The following is a 14004-nucleotide window of genomic DNA, read 5'->3' on the forward strand; positions in this document are numbered from 1 at the left end:
GAGTCGCTAATGTTTAAATTAGACCGCTACCGCAAATAGCCCTGCTCCGCATTTTATTTTTTCTCTTAATAGGCGCAACTCTAAAATTCAGTACATATTTGAAACCAGAACACAATCTCAAAAATCAGTATGTCTGGTCACTTTAGCTATTTTAGAACTACTTTAAGCGTTGAGGTAGCCTAACATAAAAGCTAAAAACTTATATGCACGTATTTTGGTCGTTTTATGGAGTACAGTAAATGCAATTTCTAAACGTTCATTATTTTCTAAAAAAAAATTACAACATATTAAGTCCTTATTGTGCATTTGTCTTCTTGTGCTGTAACTATTTCACTTTTAACTAATAATTTTCGAACAAAGGATTTATAATTTATTATTATGAACAGTAAATACAAGTACACAAGTATTGTACCGGTTTATCACAAATCGTACTGTTTAAACTTTGTCTATGAATATATTTTACCACCACATTCATTACATTCCTTTTTTTAAACGTATAACGAGTTCGACAACGTTCACGACAACGTTCACAATACGAGAAACAAATTGCAAGGCTTACTACGACTCGAAACTGACATAGTTGCCGCGATTGGCGCTGTTCGCCGTAGCGGCATAATTTAGAACTAATGTTTACCAGAAAGCTAGACCAAGGCCATCAAGTGGCCTTGGCTAGGCTCTTCGATGTATTCTCGTGTTCGCGCCTAGCCAATGGGCTGGTCACGTGGTGTTTTCCGGGTTTCTTCACCTCGGTAACGCTTACATAGGGGCAATTTCCCATAAAAGACCGCCCGGAAGGCATTTTCCCTCGGCAAATCGCCCATGCCTTAATCGAATAAAAGCAACTGTTAAGATGACAGCCTGCGGCACTGGGGTCCCGGGATCGATAAACCCCTCGTTTTTCAATCGCATTATGGGTTCAACCAGGCCCTTTGAAAGCCTAGTCAAACCAATAATGGGCTTTCTAAAATGGTCATCTTATTGCCCATGGAGCAGGGTTAAAATATACCAATAGATATAAAATGATATTTAAGCAATTTATTTAAATTACAAACCTTGCCAGCTAATTGCATTTACCTATTTCTCTTTATAATAGAGCACTTGGAAATTTATAAAACCTTATTGCTTTTTTTCTCTGCAACTATTTGAATTAAAAAAAAAAAAGGTACCAAACAGTTCACCGCTGAGAGTCAAACCCGGTATAACTTAAATAGAGCAATTATTTTATGTATAAATTCTGTGTCTTTTGATTAATTTTGTACCGAAACATAACCTCAAATTCAGTCACATCTTGATATATGATGCTATTTATTGGGAAATTTCATTAAGTGCACTGAACAGGTGGAGTGTGGCTGATAGTTACATAGGCCACACTCTAAAATACACTTTTGATAAATTACATGTAATGAAGATGATAGAAACCTTTTTAAAATAATTAAAACAAATATATTTAATGGCTGAGTGATTAACACAGCCATTAAATAGGCAGCTAAGGCTCAGAAGGATTCGGCTTCAAATCTGTTAGATCCTCAAATTTTCACAAAGTCTGGTATATATACAGTATGTCAGGCCCCATCTCATCATTTGGTTGCCCCATTGCGAGTTTGACCAAACCTTAACAGGGATGAGATAAGGCCCTTTTACTTGTTAGTGACCAAAAGTTGGTAAGAGTCAGCAGAAAAAAAAGCATATAATTACTCTCATGAATTTAGTTAAAATAAAATAAATTCATAGTGGTCATCTTTATATTAAGTTTAAGATGATAAAAAAGTTTTGTAGAGCATAAAAAATACATTTATTACATGATCAGTAAATTAATTGTACTTGTTAAATTGTAATCATTGTATTCACTTAAATATTAGCAGTTTTTATAGAATATAATAAGGAACACTACTTTAATTTTTTTACATGCTTTTATTTAATTTATAACATAGAATACAAATAAATTTCAACAGGATAGTTTAAGTTGTTATTTTAATTTTTATACATAATTAAACTTACTATAATATTAATAGGAAGTAATAATATTGAATTATAGGAAAAGTGCAAATTAAATTGATTAACAATAATAATATTCTGTCAAAAATTTGTGATATTGCACAGTTTATAGGGTATCTCAAAATAAATACAAATAACAATAAATATAAACCTTTCTTACAACATCAATGGATTTCTTTCAGGTTTGGACATTTGGAGATAAAATTGCAGTTTAAACATAACCTTGTATAAACTACATAGGCATTTTAGCTTTTGTTTTAGTGTGATGTCTACTAAAATGTTCAATAATGGTGTAACTAAATAACCATATTGTTTATAAGCTATACCAAAATGTTTTATTGTGGAAAGAGATTTGATCAGATTTCTTACAGATATATTTAATAGAATTGCTCCAATCTACTATATCAGTGTTTCCTAAAGTTTCAACATCCATGTATCACTTGTTAAATATTCCTTTACCCCCCTGAAAAAATTTTAATTACATCATCTTATAATCACTTTTTATCAGTTGCTGTCATACTGTACCTGTTGCAGTGTTGTAAGCTCATAAACTGTATTCAGATATGAGGTTAAATGAAGATTTGTGAGCAATTTTGCAAACTAACCCAAATACAACCAAGGAAAATTCATGTAATACATATAATTTAATGGGAATTATATATTTAAAATAATTTGTTACTATAGTATTTTTCTTAATAATGTATCTTTGTATCAGCGGTACTGTACATCAGCGGTCCCCAACCTTTTTATCGCCGCGGACCGGTCAACGTTTGATAACTTTACCGCGGCCCACTGAGGGGGGACGTTGATTGTTCATATTTTACATTGATTTAATTTAATAATTTTAATTTAACTGTATTTAAACGTGCCTTCAAAATAAAATACAATTACACCAAAAAATGAATATAATGTGATTTAACATTTTAACTCATTAGAAAGCTAAATCAATGAGAACCCTGAGCTTGTTTCTTTGCAACGAGACAGTTCCATCTGGGGGTAATAGAAGACAATGACACTCGAAGTGTGTTTCTTATGTTCAGTTTATTCCGCTGTTCCGTCATCTATTAAAAGTCGCACAAACCGGAGACAAATACACCATAGTAAATAAAATGGAAATAATTTAATGTTCTTTGGGCGGCCCGGTACCATTTGATCCACGGACCGGTACCGGTCCGCGGCCCGGGGGTTGGGGACCACTGCTGTACATAACTGAGAATTCCATGCACGTCTGAAGATCTTTTGCATACTCCCCGTAATACAATTATTGTCCTTTAGAAAACACTGTACTAGATGATTAACACAGTAACAATTTATTTTAAATTTTAGCATATGTGAAAATTAGCTGCAAGATTGGTGCAATCCTGTTTAACAGCATAACACAAGCTCAAATTCATTGAAATACTTGTTACAGAATCAATGCTTATTGTAAAATCATACCAAAGCTAAAAAAAGCATCTGCTGCCATCAGATTTGAATTTGGATTTGGATTAGAATCTCATAAATCCTCCATGAAATAGTCTTATGCAGATAAGTAAACCCTATTCCTCACTATTTGCTGTGGGAAAGCTCGCTTATTATTAAGTCCAGTCAAATAGCCTATAGTATATTGGTCACTCTAATCAACAAATCAATCCATCAATCAAAATCACACTTAACTATTCTTTAGTATCATCATGTATATTAGATAGATATTACACTAAATGATTACTGATAAAATAAATAAATGAAAAATTTTATACACATAAATAATAACAAGTGTAGATGATTTACAATTGGCAATGAAACTGATATAAAAATATTTTTAACCCTTAATCATGTATATTAGATAGATATTACACTAAATGATTACTGATAAAATAAATAAATGAAAAATTTTATACACATAAATAATAACAAGTATAGATGATTTACAATTGGCAATGAAACTGATATAAAAATATTTTTAACCCTTAATCTGTGCTATTAAACATTTCAAACAATATTAACAGAATGAGGTTTAATGTTTAGTATTTTTAATTTTGAAAATATTTAAATATTTTCAAAATTATTTAATTTTTTTAGAGTTGTTGTTAACTCTAAAAGCTTATAGCAATAGAAATTAAATTATTTTCAGCATATCAGGATATACAAAGTAATCCAAAATTCAGTTAATCATTATACATTACGAGATTAAGTATGGTTTGAAACTATCTGTGTTGTTATTAATAAATTAGTTACCTCATTAGAAATGACTAAATCACAAATATATCTTGTTAACTGATTTTTGGACTACCCTTTATGTATGATGTGGACCTTGAAAAGGTAGTTCATATGTGTCAAGATAATAATAATATTAAGGTTTTCAGTGAATTCTGTACTAAACAGGTTAGTCTTTCCAATGATATCAATTACAGATCTCTACCTCTTTTATCTAATGATGGAGGAATAAAAAGTCAAAAATTAAGAAATGCATATTAATAAGAATAAAGAAAACAAAGAAACACCACGAGAGAGAAATGTTTCAAGTTTCCAAAAAAAGAAAATCAAGGTGGTATTTTTATAGAAATAATTAACATAAAACAGGAAGAGTTTGATCAGTGTCACTGTGTATAAACTCAAAAACTTCTTTTCCAACATTATCCACCTGTTTGTAGTCCAGCTCATACACACAGTATATATAAAAAAAAATTTATACATAAAAGCAGTAAATATAATGTAAAGTATGTAGTAATTAAAATAAATTACAATGTTACTTACTTTTTTACCATAAAATAAGCATATGGATATTTTATAATTATGTCAGCTCAAGTTAACATATTTCAGTTAACATAGAAAGTTAACTGATTACATCTTTGTATCTGTTTTCAAATGCTTCTACACAAAACTTAAAACTTCAAATAAATGTCAAGTTTTGATTCAGTTTTATTTTGATTCCTGTTGTTATAACAAGATATAATTTTTTAATTTAATTAACAAATCATTATAGATAATAAGATATTAATTCTATGCGTGTGTACTATTATAATCTAGCACATGTAATTTTTAAAAGATCAAGCTTGTCACAATTATTTGACTTTTTTTGGAATCTATACTTGATAACTATTGGTGCTGTTTGTATATAATTTACATGAAACAAAATGAAAATAATTAGAGTAGTTATTAAACTTATTTCTATGCCACTCATTTAATTTACTATAATTCAGAAAAAATATCCTACTATTATACATTTTCTATTCTAGAAATTGAAATTCTTACAGTATTAAAGAATAATCTGGCTGGATTAAATCATTAGAATTTTCTCATTTATTTTACCATTAAAAAAACTTATCAAAACATATTTTACATAAAAATTCAAAATAATTTATTATTGTGTATTTTTTTTAACTTGACAGAAAACAGAAATCAATGATGATTCATTTCATAAACCTCAATAGAAATTCTTGTACAAATCAATGTTTATTATCATGAATAAAACAATACACACAAGGCCTGATAATCATTAAATTATATTAAAAATATATGGTGTATTGTTTAGTAAAATGGCTTTAATACACACACACAGCTATACAAGCAAACCAATGATTGTTTCAAATGAAACAGTCTGTCATTGGTGTGCTTATCTGGCTCCCTGTATTAAAGCTGCTTTACTGGGCAATGTACTGTACCTATTACTAAAATTGATCAATAAAAGTTAATTATCAAGTTAAAGTATAAAATAATAAGTAATTATTAATTACTCATTATTTAAAAAAGAAGAGCTGCTTAATGCAGAAAAGCTTCTCTAATCCATTAATTATATAATAAAAAAAAGATTATGAGACTATGACTAAAATCTTTAAAATAAAACTCTGAAGTTTTAAAATTAGATACAGTATTACATTATGTTATATTCACTGTTAAATGATAAACCAAAGTGTTTAATCAAAAGATGTTGATATACAGTACTACACTGTGATAACTTAGCTAGATAATTACTAAACCTTTAACAATGGGATTTTTAGAAGAATACTAACATTTTCAACCTGGCTAATGGGTCATCCTCAGACAGAAAAGTCAAAAGTAAAGTGATAGAACCCCTTTCTCTTTCCTTCTGACACTAACACTCCATATTTGATTTTTGCATCTAAGGATAACCTGTTAACCCAGTCAAAAACATTCTAACAAAAGCCTTCTAAAAATCCCATTGTTAAAGATGCAGTTCTGTAATTAATTATACAATGAATATAAATAATGCAAAAAATGTAAGCTTTATATAATTCAAAAGTTAAATAAAATAATTAATGTACTTTTAAAGAAAACTAATTAAAAAAAGAGAATAAATTTTAAATTTGTAAACTTTAAAATTATCATATATAGTAATGATTCTCAATTATATGGTCTACAGACTACTTAATTTGAGTCACTGACATGGCAGACCACCTACAACCTCAATCCAATTTTTATCTTAGGTTACTGAATAGATGAAAAGTTTTGTCTTTCAGTAACTTAATGTAAGAAATTAGTGATGAATAAAAATATTCTTTTTTCTCTAGTTTAACAACATAAAATGATTAGGTCAGCCCATGGACCACTTGATATATGCTTGTAGACCATACTGAGTTTTGAGGAGCATTAATATATAATATTTCTCACATAATTTGATCTTTTAATCCATAAAACATCATATAGTTTGTTTAAATTCTTAAAGAAAGTTTAACATAACAAGAATCATAATCAGTAAATACATTAATTATATACCACATTTAACTCATATAATTGTTAAGTAATTCAATAATTAGAGCAATTGCAGTTGATAATAATTATATTTTCCTAAATATCTTCTGATAAAAATATATTTTTGACTAAAGGCAATTCAAGAGTTTTAAATCTTTGTATTATGTTACTAAAAACTATAGTAAATAAAATGGAAATAATTTAATGTTCTTTGGGCGGCCCGGTACCATTTGATCCACGGACTGGTACCGGTCCGCGGCCCGGGGGTTGGGGACCACTGCTGTACATAACTGAGAATTCCATGCACGTCTGAAGATCTTTTGCATACTCCCCGTAATACAATTATTGTCCTTTAGAAAACACTGTACTAGATGATTAACACAGTAACAATTTATTTTAAATTTTAGCATATGTGAAAATTAGCTGCAAGATTGGTGCAATCCTGTTTAACAGCATAACACAAGCTCAAATTCATTGAAATACTTGTTACAGAATCAATGCTTATTGTAAAATCATACCAAAGCTAAAAAAAGCATCTGCTGCCATCAGATTTGAATTTGGATTTGGATTAGAATCTCATAAATCCTCCATGAAATAGTCTTATGCAGATAAGTAAACCCTATTCCTCACTATTTGCTGTGGGAAAGCTCGCTTATTATTAAGTCCAGTCAAATAGCCTATAGTATATTGGTCACTCTAATCAACAAATCAATCCATCAATCAAAATCACACTTAACTATTCTTTAGTATCATCATGTATATTAGATAGATATTACACTAAATGATTACTGATAAAATAAATAAATGAAAAATTTTATACACATAAATAATAACAAGTGTAGATGATTTACAATTGGCAATGAAACTGATATAAAAATATTTTTAACCCTTAATCATGTATATTAGATAGATATTACACTAAATGATTACTGATAAAATAAATAAATGAAAAATTTTATACACATAAATAATAACAAGTATAGATGATTTACAATTGGCAATGAAACTGATATAAAAATATTTTTAACCCTTAATCTGTGCTATTAAACATTTCAAACAATATTAACAGAATGAGGTTTAATGTTTAGTATTTTTAATTTTGAAAATATTTAAATATTTTCAAAATTATTTAATTTTTTTAGAGTTGTTGTTAACTCTAAAAGCTTATAGCAATAGAAATTAAATTATTTTCAGCATATCAGGATATACAAAGTAATCCAAAATTCAGTTAATCATTATACATTACGAGATTAAGTATGGTTTGAAACTATCTGTGTTGTTATTAATAAATTAGTTACCTCATTAGAAATGACTAAATCACAAATATATCTTGTTAACTGATTTTTGGACTACCCTTTATGTATGATGTGGACCTTGAAAAGGTAGTTCATATGTGTCAAGATAATAATAATATTAAGGTTTTCAGTGAATTCTGTACTAAACAGGTTAGTCTTTCCAATGATATCAATTACAGATCTCTACCTCTTTTATCTAATGATGGAGGAATAAAAAGTCAAAAATTAAGAAATGCATATTAATAAGAATAAAGAAAACAAAGAAACACCACGAGAGAGAAATGTTTCAAGTTTCCAAAAAAAGAAAATCAAGGTGGTATTTTTATAGAAATAATTAACATAAAACAGGAAGAGTTTGATCAGTGTCACTGTGTATAAACTCAAAAACTTCTTTTCCAACATTATCCACCTGTTTGTAGTCCAGCTCATACACACAGTATATATAAAAAAAAATTTATACATAAAAGCAGTAAATATAATGTAAAGTATGTAGTAATTAAAATAAATTACAATGTTACTTACTTTTTTACCATAAAATAAGCATATGGATATTTTATAATTNAAAATATATTACAGAAGTAATTATAAAAATTTTGTCGTGAATTAGTATTTTGCATGTTACCATATATTGACTAAAACTAAAGCAATATTAATCAAGTAAAATTAAGGATATTCTAAACAAACTAAATAAATATAAAATGCTACTTTATTAGGACAAAATTACATCCAAGTCCTACATGTTTTAGAGACTAAATAGTTGAAGACGGTCAATAGAAGTTTTTCCTTTCCCAATCTTTTTGGACCTACAGGACACAAACAATCATGCAAAGGTTACAGGAAAGAGTCACTCGTAGAGCTCTCTCTAATGATTTTTCTATAATAGTTTACTGTTACAAACTTCTTAAATATAGTTGATAACACATAGAAGTACATTTTGTTACTTTTTTTACAAATTTCTAAATTTGTTGCTTTAATTTCTTTTCCTTTATTTTAAGTATTGTAGAAAAATGTTTACAAGAATCCTACCTCATTTAAGGACTTGTTACATTAAGGAGAAGAGTGCACAAAAACTAGGGGATGACAATCGTTTTTCAGATATTTATCGTAACACAAATCTGTATGCTAGTTATTCGGCATTCAGGTAGTCCAATTGCTGAATAACTAGCTTACAAATTTGCATTACAATAAATATCTAAACATCAAGTTTCCTCTAGTTTTTGTATGCTCTTCTCTTTGATGTAACAAGTCCTTAATTGTTGCGTTAAATTTTATTCATCTCATAGCCTACTTAAAATGGTTTTACAGTATGCCAGTATATCTTAGCACACCAATCTCAAAAATACTTAGAGATCTTAAAAATGACTCATATTCAAGAGAACAACCCAGAAAATTCATCTGTAAGCCAAAACACATTTGGTACTTTTAAATAATTTTATTTTAATAAAGCAGTGTTCTATATTTATTTAGTGTTGAAAGGGTTGAAAAGAAAATTATTTTGTTTTATTTTTATACGAAACATGCCTCGGGAATGAAACGGTTTTGTATAAAAACAAATTACTACACCAATTAGAATTATAACAACAGAATGCAGTGTTTTAGAAACAGACTGATAAAAACTAATTTTTATTTTTTAATAAACATTCATAATTATTATCATTGTTTTAGTTGTATTCATTATTATAAAGTTAAAGAATTAATAATCAATAAGAAAAATTCATGTCTACTGTTTTGCAATGATACTATACATTTAGTTCAAATAAGTAAGCCAGAATCTATTATTCAAAGTGGGTCAGGGGCAACTTAAATTAATCAGAAATATTTTAATCACCATTTAAAACACTCATACATTGATAAGTAATAATTTACATGTTTTTATAGCTTTATCATAAGTTGCAATGTAATTTTAATTTTAGCAATTTAATATTTTTAAATTTAAAATTGAAATACTGTACTATATTTATTTTACTGATATAAAAAATTCTTTTTAATTGTAAAATCTCCAGAAATATGTATCATTAAAATTTTTTCTTATATTATTTATTTAAAATTACATAAATAAAAATTTTTAATAAGCATATAGACCTATTCAAACTAGTCTGTATTGTATCCTTATAATTAAAGATAATAATTGATACTGTATATATATATATATATATATATCAATTATCAGANAACTTTTTCAGAAAGAAATGTTCTTTCTTCCCTATATATATATATATGTATTTAAATTAATCTAAATCTATATATAATCTAATCTAAATGCTTCATAAATGTAAAATTCATCATAAACTATTTTTTCTAGAGGAAAAAAAAAATTCTTTTGAGGTGTTTTGAAGAATTTTCATTCCATAAAAAGTTTTGTTAATTATAAGTTAATAAATTCCATTCGAAAATTGAAAATGAAAAATACTATACAAAAATGGCAAGCTTTAAAAACTTCTTACAACAATAAACTAATGAAATAAGTGCTAAATCTTTAAAATTTTATCTCTAATATACATTTGAATGTATTAAAAGTACTACAGAAATTACAAGATAATTTTAAAATATCTAAAATTCAACTTTCATTAATAATTATAGTAATTAAATATTAATAAAAAAATATACTTAATCCTAAAATGATGATAAAAAACATTAATACAGTTAATCAATTAAAATTGGCAAATACATAAAAAGAGAAAATATAGAAACAAAAGTGTGATAAATATTTGTTAAAGAAACTCATCGAACATAAATCCAATTCCAACTGCTTTTCTCAGAGTGAAAACTTTTTAGGAAACTCAAGTACTTTCAGACTATAAACTCATCTTCAGAAGTCAACAAGATGACCCTTGGTGTTAAATGTATAGCCTGAAAGTACTTGAGTTTTCTAAAAAATTTTTGCTCTGAGAAAAACAGTTGAAGTTATATTTAATAAAAACATAAGTATGTAATTACTCATATACTATATAGAACATAATATTAGAACATTTTGAAATAATCAGAACATTACTTTAAATAATAAAAGTATTTAAAACATACTTATGAGATTTCCAATATATATTAAATTAAATTTTTAATTAAAAATTAAATATAAGCAAAGCAAAAATAAAATATATCTTCTTCTATGTTACTTTAATAAAATCATCTCTCTCTAAAAACTTGGATAGACTTAAAAAGTCTTGAAAAAATAAGGCTTGGAAATCAAATACCTGTTTTAACTAACTTTTAAGTACTTTTTTTCATTTTCAGAATCACTTGAGCTTAAACACAATAATTGAATGGTTTCAATTTTCAAACTCCATTTCTAACTGTTCAATTCAAATTCCAGATTTCAAATGATCAATTCATATTCCAGGTCTTTTGAAATTCAAATTGATAATTTGACAGCAAAGGTTAAAATTCAAACATACATTCAACCTCTAATAATTCTAAAGTTAAGAAAAGGATTTCTTCAAAATATTAAGTAATAATATTTTATTTGAAAGGAAATAAATATAAGAAAATTTATGGGCAAGTTTTATGTTTTTAATGGAAATACAAAAATCAGAAAGATTAAAAATCTTAGATTATTATATTAACAGATTAAATTAATACAAATTCCTTTAATTTCTTAGAAATGATATCTTTTCATGTTCTTTAATTTGTTTCTATAATTTACAAACTATTAACTGTTTTAACAGACCAAAATACTTTGAATGCTTGACATAATAAAATCAATTTCACTCATATTATAACTTATGTTAATTTTATTCATTTTTTTTACGCAACAGGCTTACTATAAAAAAAATCAGTTACAAAAACAATTTTCTTTCTAAAAATATTGTTAATATATTTCTGTGCAGTAACAATCATTGCACAAAGTGACTACAAACTCCTTACACTAGATTATGCATATGTCTCCCAGTTAAAGAATATCTAAATGAGAAATTCAGTAAATAATGGATTAGACTTATCTGATACAGATTGCAATCCTCGAGTCAAGACTTGACAATATATTTGAAGCATTGTGTTCCCAACCCAACCCTAGAACAATAAAAACCTATTAACAGCTATTCATGGATTGCTTTAATGATTTTAAATCATCAGCATAGAAGATGTCCAGAGGAACATAAAAGAACATAAAAATTTATGCAACAAACGGGAAGAAAGCATAGTGATAACTTATAATTGCCTACATAAAGACGTATTCTCTGACTAAAATTGTTCATAATAATTTTGTATACTACAAATAAATTTAAGCTAGTATGTTATAAATGACAATGGTAATTTAATATAAACTATTAACATACTATATACATCTATTATTTATATAAATAGATATAATTATAAGTTTTGTTTACATCAATTCATAGTTAACTGCCAAGTACAAAGTATTATTGAATAAGGCTAATTAATCTTTCTTTCTATATGAATTAGGAACTATTTTAAGATAGTAAAATAATCTATCATTTATAATATTAACAATAATTTATTAACTTTTACATAGATTACATCTTATAATTTTGTGTTTATGTGTTTGTTTATGTTTGTGTATGTGTGTGAGACCCATCATGAATTTATAAATATATGTAAAATATGCAATTAAAAAATTAAAATGCAAATGTTTTATATAAAATAGTTTATAGTAAATATTTTTCAAAATTCATTTAAATATTTTAAAAAAAAAAAAAATGATATAAAAGTATTTGATCAATAGAGTACAAAAGAAAAAAATAACAAATAAAGTGGAAAAAGAATACAATATATTGAAAGTGAAGCTGAAAGATGTAACCTGTCAAGTGGAAAAGTCTTATAGAAAGGAACATAGTTGACTGGAATTGAAGTTCTTTTTGAAGTAATTCCTTACAATAACAAGTCTACTTTATTGCAAACATTGTATTTCCTTCTACTTTATTAGATACTAAACTGAAACTATTACTTTAGAGACAAATTACATGAAACTTTTTCAGAAAGAAATGTTCTTTCTTCCCTATATATATATATATGTATTTAAATTAATCTAAATCTATATATAATCTAATCTAAATGCTTCATAAATGTAAAATTCATCATAAACTATTTTTTCTAGAGGAAAAAAAAAATTCTTTTGAGGTGTTTTGAAGAATTTTCATTCCATAAAAAGTTTTGTTAATTATAAGTTAATAAATTCCATTCGAAAATTGAAAATGAAAAATACTATACAAAAATGGCAAGCTTTAAAAACTTCTTACAACAATAAACTAATGAAATAAGTGCTAAATCTTTAAAATTTTATCTCTAATATACATTTGAATGTATTAAAAGTACTACAGAAATTACAAGATAATTTTAAAATATCTAAAATTCAACTTTCATTAATAATTATAGTAATTAAATATTAATAAAAAAATATACTTAATCCTAAAATGATGATAAAAAACATTAATACAGTTAATCAATTAAAATTGGCAAATACATAAAAAGAGAAAATATAGAAACAAAAGTGTGATAAATATTTGTTAAAGAAACTCATCGAACATAAATCCAATTCCAACTGCTTTTCTCAGAGTGAAAACTTTTTAGGAAACTCAAGTACTTTCAGACTATAAACTCATCTTCAGAAGTCAACAAGATGACCCTTGGTGTTAAATGTATAGCCTGAAAGTACTTGAGTTTTCTAAAAAATTTTTGCTCTGAGAAAAACAGTTGAAGTTATATTTAATAAAAACATAAGTATGTAATTACTCATATACTATATAGAACATAATATTAGAACATTTTGAAATAATCAGAACATTACTTTAAATAATAAAAGTATTTAAAACATACTTATGAGATTTCCAAGATTGAATATATATATATATATATATGGCACGTGGCATATCTGGTCTTGTCCACAGATCTTAATGGCCTAATCTCACTTATCGTTGCTAATTTTTCATTCTATATCTATAACTATGTAATGCTTTTAAATAAAAATTGTGACAGAGGCCTTATAAGTGCATAAAATGGTCCTGAAAATTTCATCTCATAAATATGTTATTTAATAAATTTTACTATGAATCACATAAATACATGTGAT

The sequence above is a fragment of the Centruroides sculpturatus genome, unplaced genomic scaffold (assembly GCF_000671375.1).
Source record: "Centruroides sculpturatus isolate CEXI.00-Female unplaced genomic scaffold, Cexi_2.0 scaffold27, whole genome shotgun sequence".
Taxonomy (NCBI): Eukaryota; Metazoa; Arthropoda; class Arachnida; order Scorpiones; family Buthidae; genus Centruroides; species Centruroides sculpturatus.